General features: G+C 35.7%; 1 long non-coding RNA gene across 1 annotated transcript; it reads right to left on the minus strand.

The window, feature by feature from the left end:
- Positions 1 to 5920: 5920 nt before the first annotated feature.
- On the minus strand, positions 5921 to 7621 carry LOC123333109. Its single transcript, XR_006550261.2, has 2 exons — positions 7493 to 7621; positions 5921 to 6152 (listed from the first exon to the last, which is right to left on the minus strand). It is a non-coding gene; the product is annotated as an uncharacterized LOC123333109 (long non-coding RNA).
- Between the last annotated feature and the right edge of the window lie 3939 nt (positions 7622 to 11560).

The following is an 11560-nucleotide window of genomic DNA, read 5'->3' on the forward strand; positions in this document are numbered from 1 at the left end:
TCATCCAAACTATCACTATCTCCTACTAAGATCTCCTAGCACCAACTCAAAATGCTGACAGTTTCTTCCCATCTCCTTTTCCTGTTTTATTTTTCTTTTTACATATTCTCTACCTGTTTTTCTCTTGTCACTAGGATATAAGCCCCATGATATCAGGAACTTTATTTCACAGATTTCAACTGCTTAATAGTGCCTGGTGGATAATTGGTCTTCAGTAACTATTTGTTGAGTAAATAACTGAAGCAATTTTAATTATCAAAAGTTGTTATAACTTTCTTGGTCATTTTGATTAGTTTTTTTTAATGTCAAATAGTCTTATTCTTGTAAAACTCTAATAAGTCAATTTGGTCAACTCTGGCTGATACAAATGTGTCCATTTAAAGTAAAATAAACCCTTGCAGGTGTTCCATTATTTTAATGTAAACAGCATGAAAGAGATTGTATTAAGTGATACCTAATTACCTGAGTGGTTTGTGGTGTTTCCGAGAGACAGATTTCTTTACATGTATGGTTTGTAGTAATTTCCATAAATGTTAGTGACTGATGTTCTTTTTAGCATATCTTTTCACTCTGTTTAAAATCTGTTACTAAGGCGTAACAAATATTAGCATGATAAGATATCCTCCTATCTGCTCAGTCTTACTAGTTAGTCATGGTATTTTTCTTACAGTGTCCAAAAAGGTCTTAGAAAATCTGTTGTGTTTCATGTTTGAAAATCTATTTCTTCATGAGCTGGTGGAGGGCAAATGTTTGCATAAAGAGGCAGTGAAACTAGGAGAATGATGTTATCCTTCGGCTGTAGTTCCAATTTCAGATAAATATATAGAGGAATTCAAAGTAGACATGGGTTTATTTCTGAAGGAGAGGCACTAGTAGTAGAGACTCTCACACTAAAGAGAACAGTGGCGCAGCTGTGCGTTGGTTTATTTAGCTGTGCTTACCATGGCACTTTGTGTTTCTGACTGTAAGACCATTTCTCGGTGTCTGACTCTCCTCCCACACTGTGAGTTTCTCAGTTACAGACTCGTTTGTTTCACCATCAAAATGAAGAGGCCATAGAAGCCTTCATGTTAAACTTTGTAATTAAATTTACTTGTATATTTCTTATAAATGATTTATACTTTTTAAAACTTGCCATGATAACTTTGAAAAATCATTTAGGGACTGTCTTTTTGGAATTATCTTGCATAATATTTTGTTGCCCTAAAAATGAAGGCATTTTTATTTTATCCTTTTTTTTTTGCTTGTGTATTTTTTTATACTAGGCATTAATTATTTTTGTAATTTCAAATACATTTTTAAAAAGTCTAAAAATCATTATTGCTTCATTGTCTTAATATTTCTTCCTAAATGGCTTTACACAGCAAATATTTACTGAGTGCCTGCTAGATGTAAGGGCTTCCCTGATGTTTCAGATGGTAAAGAATCTGCTAGCAAAGAAGGAGACTCAAGTATCATCTTTAAGTGGGGAAAAATCTCTAGAGAAGGGAATGACTACGCACTCTAGTATTCTTGCCTGGAGAATCCCAGACAGAGGAGTCTAGCAGGCTACAGTCCACAGAGTCACAAAGAGTCCATGGGGTCACAAAGATACAACTGCGCGACTAACACTTTTTCACTTTGGCAGGCGGAAGGTCCTATATTATATACTTTGAGAAGTACCTGTGTGCTTAGTTGCCCAGTTGTGTCCCACTCTGCAGCCCTTTGGACTGTACCCTGTCAGGGTCCTCCGTCCATGAGATTGTTCAGGCAAGAATACTGAAGTGGACTACCATTTCCTTCTCCAGGATCTCTTTCCCATCCAGGAATCAAACCTGGGTCTCCTGCATTGCAGGTGGATTTTTTACTTGTTGAGCCATCAGGGAAATCCTTGAGAAGTACTAAAAAAAAAATTTATATATGTGTGTGTGTCTGTATCTATATATATATGCTATCTTTAGCTGAACCTTTGAAAATGTGGTCTGGAACTCACCTAGAAGATGTTTGTGTGAGTGTAAGAGGGGGATGGTTGAAGAGATAAAAAAGCTATTCAGACCTTTTTATAACTTTTCTCATGGTAGAAATAGTGAACCCCCCCCCCCTCCGCATAATGAGCTTCTGTGACACTTATGTTATTTGGCATGTTGATGAACAAGTCCTTTTATATTTGCAGAATAAAACAGAATGAAAATGCCAAAATGGTTTCCAGGCAAAAGGATTCAAACAGGGGATTTGTAGATATTGCTTATAGATGTGTGCCAGTCTCTAAAATGGGCAGATACCTTGGCATACTTCGCTTAAAAATAATATATAATAGTCACAATCTGCTTATTCCATCTGTTGCCTGTGAGAGAAAAATCCATTACACATAGTGACCAGGATTATCAGGTTACATGTTGAGGATTTTCTGATGCTTTGCCATGATATTAAGAAATGTAAAACAAATCAGGCTGAAAGAAAATGTGCTTAATTAGAACTAATGTGGTAGGCATCAAGTCTGAGATGTTTTTAAAATGGGCCATCAAGTGCAGCTTGAAATGAATAATAAGAATGGGAAAGACTCCCATGGACCATTGAGTGTTAAAAGCAAGGTTGAAATGAGTAAACAACGTATATGATTGAAACACCTAACAAAGATGATGTTTTGGGGCTCAATAATTTGAATTAATAGCAGAAGAGAATAATTTTGGAGGAGAAGATATTAGAATGCCAAAGAGTGAGATTAGCTAAATTTAGTCTGGGTATTTATTTGGATTTGAAGATTCAGAAAGCAGGGCAAAATCTTAAAAATGCCAGTAAAGAAGGGCCAATTAAACTGATCTTATAAACTGACTAAAACCATTTCAAATTAAGGGAGTTAATTCTTACATCATGCTTCACTTTAAAACTGGCTGCCTATGAAAAAGAGCACAGTTTTAAATAGCACATCAGTAAAGCTTTGGTCAAAGAGGACTCTGACAGTTCACCTTCATTCTGGAAGTTTATTTACTATGCTCACTGATATTGCAACTTCTTCAGAAAAATATCATATCTTTGTGCCCATGGTAGATCAATTTGAAGTATTTATTGTATTTTTTTTTATCTGAAGAGAAAACAACCCTTTTTTCCTGACCTTCTCAAATACATTTTCTTCTTTGTTAAAAGTCTAAAGGCATCAGAATTCGAAGCACAACAAATTGAGAACCTGCCCTGAAATCCCACTATAATACATTATGGTTTTAATAGAGATAGATGTTTCCATGAATCTGGAGCTTTCTTATTTTTATTTTTGCTTTTTTATTTGTTTGCTTTTGATTCCTTTGCTCTTTTCCAATTTTATATATGTATATGTATTTATTTATGTATGTATAAAATGATCCTGATATTTAAAAGCATTTCTTTTTTTTTTAAATTTTATTTTATTTTTAAAGTTTACAAAATTGTATTAGTTTTGCCAAATATCAAAATGAATCTGCCACAGGTATACATGTGTTCCCCATCCTGAACCCTCCTCCCTCTTCCCTCCCCATACCCTCCCTCTGGGTCATCCCAGTGCACTAGCCCCAAGCATCCTGTATCGTGCATTAAACTTGGACTGGTAACTCATTTCATACATGATATTTTACATGTTTCAATGCCATTCTCCCAAATCTTCCCATCCTCTCCCTCTCCCACAGAGTCCATAAGACTGTTCTATACATCAGTGTCTCTTTTGCTGTCTCGTACACAGGGTTATTGTTACCATCTTTCTAAATTCCATATATATGTGTTAGTATACTGTATTAGTGTTTTTCTTTCTGGCTTACTTCACTCTGTATAATAGGCTCCAGTTTCATCCACCTCATTAGAACTGATTCAAATGTGTTCTTTTTAATGGCTGAGTAATACTCTATTGTGTATATGTACCACAGCTTTCTTATCCATTCCTCTGCTGATGGACATCTAGTTGCTTCCATGTCCTGGCTATTAGAAACAGTGCTGCGATGAACATTGGGGTACACATGTCTCTTTCCCTTCTGGTTTCCTCAGTGTGTATGCCCAGCAGTGGGATTGTTGGATCATAAGGCAGGTCTATTTCCAGTTTTTTAAGGAATCTCCACACTGTTCTCCATAGTGTCTGTACTAGTTTGCATTCCTGCCAACAGTGTAAGAGGGTTCCCTTTTTTCCACACCCTCTCCAGCATTTACTACTTGTAGACTTTTGGATCGCAGCCATTCTGACTGGCGTGAAATGGTACCTCATAGTGGTTTTGATTTGCATTTCTCTGATAAGACATTTCTCCAAAGAAGACATACAGATGGCTAACAAACACATGAAAAGATGCTCAACATCACTCATTATCAAAGAAATGCAAATAAAAGCATTTCTGTTAATGAATCTTTTTTCATTGCACTTATTTTCTTTCAGTCATTTAAATTTTAAAATGAAATAATTTGTAATTTATTTAAGTAGAAGAATAGGTCAATTGCAAAATTATACATTCTTTATTTGAGTATAAATCTTAATATATGTGGGATCATATTGTTCTGTATTTTTTAACATTGTTTTATACAGTGTAATATATTTATATATATGTTCAATTCTATAGTGTACTTTAAATTTTTAAAAAATGCCTTTTAATGTTTCTGAGCATATTAGTCACTTTTGTTTTCTACTAATCATTTACAATTGCTTTGAACTATTAGCTATAATTCTTTTAAAAAAAAGTAAAATACTTAAATGAATGAGAAAAAGCACCTATGAAGTATGAGATGGAATACCCACTATTTAAACCAATGATAATCCTAGATTGTACAACTGCTGTGTTAATCTGATAGCTACTGTAACAAATTACAATTAATTTAGTGTCTTAAAACATCACATTTATCTTAAAGCTCTGGAAGTCAGAGGTCCTAATGAGTGAAATGGAAGGCAGGATCAAGGTGTTGGTAGACGGCATTCTTTCTGGAAGCTATGTGTGTGGGGAAGTCCCTTTCATTGCCCTTTTCAGTTTTTAGAAGTTACCCATCCTTAGCTTTTACCTCTCTTCCAGCAAATTATATCATCCCAATCTCTGTTTATGTTGTAACTTCTTTTTCTCTGACCCTGACCTTCCTCCATTCCTCTTATAAAAACCCCTGTGATTACCTTGGACCCACCTGAATAATCCAATATAATCTCTGTCTCAAGATCCTTTAATTTAATCACATTTACAAAGCCCCCTTTACCATGCAAGGAAATATATTTACAAGTTCTTGTGATTAGCCATACACATATTTGAAAGTTCATTATTCTAAAATATTTAGTAACTTAAAAACTTGGCATTAGTGAACAATCAGCTTCTAGATTCAGGTTGTACAAAACTAATTTCAGAGTCTGTCTATTGACCTCACTATATCTTATTAATTCAATTTTGACTCACCTCTTTGAATGGCCTTGTAGTAGTAATTCTCTTTGGCTTCTTGTGTTTTGGGGGTTATGATGCATGATGGCTCCTGGAGAAGGAAATGGCAACCCACTCCATTATTCTTGCCTGGAGAATCCCATGGACAGAAGAGCCTGGCGAGCCCCAGTCAACGAGGTCACAAAGAATCAGACACGACTGATCTACTAACACTTCAACACATGCCTGATGGTTAAGCTGACAAGAAGAGACAGGGTGTCACCAGACTGTAAATATGCAAATAAATGTCACAATATAAATATGGGGGCATAGTTATGAGTTTATTTAATTGTGGCCTGGAGAACTCCAGAGGACCCTCAGTGTCCACCTGGTCCTTAGCTCATTCACTGTGCTCCAGATTCAGTATCTCTCCCTGGTTGATCTCTCATAGTGTGAATTTGTCTTTGTATCTCTGATCCCCTGATTACTAGTCTCACACAGAAAGCTAAGTATCTCTTGCAGATTCCTATAAAAAAAACTGCCTTCACTGATGTAACTTAGAAGGGACACTCATGAGCCACTGTTGGGCCTAAGGATTATGTTTGCACACCATCACTTTATTCACAGAATATTTCAGGGCTGCGCTACAGATGCTGCTGCACCTCACCCCCTTAGAGAGAAAGGCCCACCACTGATGGTGAAGGACAAGCGGCAAAAGCTTTTGACAGTCCGTGTCCAAGGTACATTCTGAATGACAAGTACAGCACCAGTTTATTTCAGTTATTCTTGCTTTTCCAGAAAGTCCATGGTTGTTGAAGAAGCCGTGCAAAGCTGCAAAGAGAGAAGAGTTCAAATCGTATAAGGATATAAAGTCTATACACCTCCTGGAATAATCAGAAGTGATTATCTTAATTTACAAATTCATGGAGTATGTTCACAGAAAGGTACAAGTGGAGAATGATGGAAGTCTGTACAATATGGGGAAAGGGAGCTGTTATTTAAAAAGATGAATACAAAACACTTTAGCAAATTTTGCAAAAATATATGATCATATCCAATACCGATAGAGCCTTTCTAAGAAGGAGTTGACAGAAAATGAGCTGTCTGAAAGTTGATTCACCCCTGGATATTTATCTCCCATTCACATAAAATTAGCACCTTGCTTGCTCAGTGTATGTGTGCTGTGCGTGCCAAGTCGCTCCAGTCAAGTCCAACTCTTTGCAATCCTATGGACTGTAACCCACCAGGCTCCTCTGTACATGGGATTCTCCAGGCAAGAATACTGGAGTGGGTTGTCATGCCCTCCTCCACTCAGTGTATAGTAAAAATGAATAACTCTTTACCAACCTTCTATTATCTCCCTCCACCCCCCGGCTTTTTTTAGAGATTCCAACCATTACACCAGCCTTATACTACTGCTTAAGGACACTGTCCCTTCATATTACTATGAGCAGCAAAAGCAGATGCTTCTCTGCTCTTATGCCCCAAAATATACAAGCCAAGATAATTGTCAGCACCTCACCCAGAGAAATAAGCAAAAGGTGATTTCTTTAGGCACTAACATAGCCAGTGTTCAAGATAAATATCAACCACCACTCCCTAGCTAATGCCTACAATGTGTAATTTCATGCTGACCTCAGAGTCATAGTTACTGATTGGGAGCACTTTCAATTTCTGGGTTTCTGTAATAATTGATTATTCTGCCTTTTCATCCTGCTCAAGAATTGACCATATGTAAAGATCATACGAAAATTAATGCAACATTAACACTTTAATGTAATAGGTTTTAAAACAACCAATTTAGTATGTGTTTAACTATATAAATGAAGAATCTATTATATCACTTAATATTTTCAAATCAATCAATAGCTTGTATGTTTTCACATCACTCCTATGTAACAAGCATACTTTTGAATATGCAGTTGTGCTTGTGAGATAAAAAAGAAATTCTTAAGGGCAAAAGAAAATTAAACAAACAGGAAAACATGGTTACTGTTTTAATTCTATGTGTTTTTATGTTTAAAATGGCTTAGATAAGTTTAAAGTTAAAAGCAGCTGGGAAGGAATTGGTAGTTTTAGGGACAGAGAACTTTTTTCCCTGAATCTGTAATTTAGCAAAGAGATTTCTGGTTTCTTTTAGGCCTTAATTTCTCCTCTTTAATCCTCCTTACTTTATAATCCTGAAGGTCTTTAAATGTAGTAATGTTCATCACTCCTTGATTGCAGTTCTGTGATTACTTTGTGAAAGTAGAAGCCTCATTCCATTTACAAGGCAATGGGGGATAGAGGAAGGTATCTCTGTTAAGTAAGAAAGAAAAAACAAGACAAAGTAGCTTCCTGTACAGTTCTCCACTCGTACTATAAAGCCTTGCAGAAGCAAATAACAGAGATAACAATGTCTAGCGCACATGATGTGCAAGGACATCGAGTTAAAACCTGGGGATATAATTAAACACTTAACATACTGTTAGCTTATCTGAACAATGGGAATAAAAATACTTGAATTACCTAACTCATAAAGTTGCTTTTAATATACTACCTTGAAAGATTTTTTTTAATTTTGTCCATGATATCATAGATTTACCAAGTATAAGGCAAAAAGATATTTTCACTTTAGAAGCACATTTTCATTTAGAAATATTCTTATCCAAATGAATGTTGTATCTATTCTTAGTGATCTTCCAAATTTGATGTGGAAAAAGTTCATCTAAGACCAGTTTTAAATGCTTGTCCTTCAAGTACTTTCAACTGAGACTGAAAAACATATCCATGTATCTTTTTCAAAAATATACTGACTCATTTTATGGGATATTTCTGAAAGAAAATATATCTTAGGAATAAACTGTTTATATTAATTGAAAAGATGAAAACCTTCATTCTAATTATTTGATTTTTTTAATAAAAATTTAGCAACTAGGACTTTGGCATGCTTATATATATTTGGCATGCTTATAATCCTGTCTTGCAAAACAGGGTGAAATACAGAGTTGTATAAAGGACAAATATAACTATCCTTAAGGTCAGGGATCCCCAACCTCCAGGATCTAATGCCCAATAATCTGAGATGGAACTAATGTAATAACATGAGAAATAAAGTCCACAAGAAATGTAATGCACTTGAATTATCCTGAAAGAATCCTCTCCTTGTCTTCCCCACCCTCATTCCTCATTCCATTCCTCCATGGAACCATTTCCTGATGCCAAAAAGTATGGGGACAACTGTTTAAGGTCATTAGCTCTGAAATCTTTTGGAAAATTATTGTGCCCCCAATAAAATGAATAAAGAATATCTTTGTTATCTCATCGGCTGTAATTGATAATTTTATAGCTAACAACAACTTTTTTTTAACTTGAATAAAATTATACTAATGCTTATTTCTGGAAGTCTTGTAGAGGTGGTATGCAATCAGATATAAATATATAAGTTGCCTGATATAGGTAAGACACTGTACAACTTTAATACCTTTAATCCTTTATTATCATATAGGGACAAAGTAAATACATCTAAGGACCACAATAGGATATGTATATTTTGCTTTATATGTGTTTTTTAATTTTTATTTTATTTTATTTTATTTTTAAACTTTACAATATTGTATTAGTTTTGCCAAATATGGAAATGAATCCGCCACAGGTATACCTGTGTTCCCCATCCTGAACCCTCCTCCTTCCTCCCTCCCCATACCCTCCCTCTGGGTCATCCCAGTGCACCAGCCCCAAGCATCCAGTATCATGCATCGAACCTGGACTGGCAACTCCTTTCTTACATGATATTATACATGTTTCAATGCCATTCTCCCAAATCTCCCCACCCTCTCCCTCTTCCACAGAGTCCATAAGACTGATCTATACATCATTGTCTCTTTTGCTGTCTCCTACACAGGGTTATTGTTACCATCTTTCTAAATTCCATATATATGTGTTAGTATACTGTATTGGTGTTTTTCTTTCTGGCTTACTTCACTCTGTATAATAGGCTCCAGTTTCATCCACCTCATTAGAACTGATTCAAATGTATTCTTTTTAATGGCTGAGTAATACTCCATTGTGTATATGTACCACAGCTTGCTTATCCATTCATCTGCTGATGGACATCTAGGTTGCTTCCATGTCCTGGCTATTAGAAACAGTGCTGCGATGAACATTGGGGTACACGTGTCTCTTTCCCTTCTGGTTTCCACAGTGTGTATGCCCAGCAGTGGGATTGTTGGATCATAAGGCAGTTCTATTTCCAGTTTTTTAAGGAATCTCCACACTGCTCTCCATGGTGTCTGTACTAGTTTGCATTCCCACCAACAGTGTAAGAGGGTTCCCTTTTCTCCACACCCTCTCCAGCATTTATTGCTTGTAGACTTTTGGATCACAGCCATTCTGACTGGTGTGAAATGGTACCTCATAGTGGTTTTGATTTGCATTTCTCTGATAATGAGTGATGTTGAGCATCTTTCATGTGTTTGTTAGCCATCTGTATGTCTTCTTTGGAGAAATGTCTATTTAGTTCTTTGGCCCATTTTTGATTGGGTCATTTATTTTTCTGGAGTTGAGCTGTAGGAGTTGCTTGTATATATTTGAGATTAGTTGTTTGTCAGTTGCTTCATTTGCTATTATTTTCTCCGATTCTGAAGGCTGCCTTTTCACCTTGCTAATAGTTTCCTTTGTTGCGCAGAAGCTTTTAAGTTTAATTAGGTCCCATTTGTTTATTTTTGCTTTTATTTCCAATATTCTGGGAGGTGGGTCATAGAGGATCCTGCTGTGATGTATGTCAAAGAGTGTTTTGCCTATGTTCTCCTCTAGGAGTTTTATAGTTTCTGGTCTTACGTTGAGATCTTTAATCCATTTTGAGTTTATTTTTGTGTATGGTATTAGAAAATGCTCTAGTTTCATTCTTTTACAAGTGGTTGACCAGTTTTCCCAGCATCACTTGTTAAAGAGATTGTCTTTAATCCATTGTATATTCTTGCCTCCTTTGTCAAAGATAAGGTGTCCATATGTGTGTGGATTTATCTCTGGGCTTTCTATTTTGTTCCATTAATCTATATTTCTGTCTTTGTGCCAGTCCATACTGTCTTGATAACTGTGGCTTTGTAGTAGAGCCTGAAGTCAGGTAGGTTGATTCCTTCAGTTCCATTCTTCTTTCTCAAGATCGCTTTGGCTATTTGAGGTTTTTTGTATTTCCATACAAATTGTGAAATTATTTGTTCTAGCTCTGTGAAGAATACCGTTGGTAGCTTGATAGGGATTGCATTGAATCTATAAATTGCTTTGGATAGTATACTCATTTTCACTATATTGATTCTTCCAATCCATGAACATGGTATATTTCTCCATCTTTTAGTGTCCTCTTTGATTTCTTTCACCAGTGTTTTATAGTTTTCTATATATAGGTCTTTAGTTTCTTTAGGTAGATATATTCCTAAGTATTTTATTCTTTCCATGGAATGGTGAATGGAATTGTTTCCTTAATTTCTCTTTATGTTTTCTCATTATTAGTGTATAGGCATGCAAGGGAGTTCTGTGTGTTGATTTTATATCCTGCAACTTTACAATAATCATTGATTAGTTCTAGTAATTTTCTGGTGGAGTCTTTAGGGTTTTCTATGTAGAGGATCATGTCATCTGCAAATAGTGAGAGTTTTACTTCTTCTTTTCCAATTTGGATTCCTTTTATTTCTTTTTCTGCTCTGATTGCTGTGGCCAAAACTTCCAAAACTATGTTGAATAGTAATGGTGAAAGTGGGCACCCTTGTCTTGTTCCTGACTTTAGAGGAAATGCTTTCAGTTTTTCACCATTGAGGATAATGTTTGCTGTGGGTTTGTCATATAAAGCTTTTATTATGTTGAGGTATGTTCCTTCTATTCCTGCTTTCTGGAGAGTTTTTATCATAAATGGATGTTGAATTTTGTCAAAGGCTTTCTCTGCGTCTATTGAGATAATCATATGGTTTTTATTTTTCAATTTGTTAATGTGGTGTATTACATTGATTGATTTGTGGATATTGAAGAATCCTTGCATCCCTGGGATAAAGCCCACTTGGTCATGGTGTATGATCTTTTTAATGTGTTGTTGGATTCTGATTGCTAGAATTTTGTTAAGGATTTTTGCATCTATGTTCATCAGTGATATTGGCCTGTAGTTTTCTTTTTTTGTGGGATCTTTGTCAGGTTTGGTATTAGGGTGATGGTGGCCTCATAGAATGAGTTTGGAAGTTTACTTTCCTCTGCAATTTTCTGGAAGAGTT

The sequence above is a fragment of the Bubalus bubalis genome, chromosome 4 (assembly GCF_019923935.1).
Source record: "Bubalus bubalis isolate 160015118507 breed Murrah chromosome 4, NDDB_SH_1, whole genome shotgun sequence".
NCBI classification, from domain to species: Eukaryota; Metazoa; Chordata; class Mammalia; order Artiodactyla; family Bovidae; genus Bubalus; species Bubalus bubalis.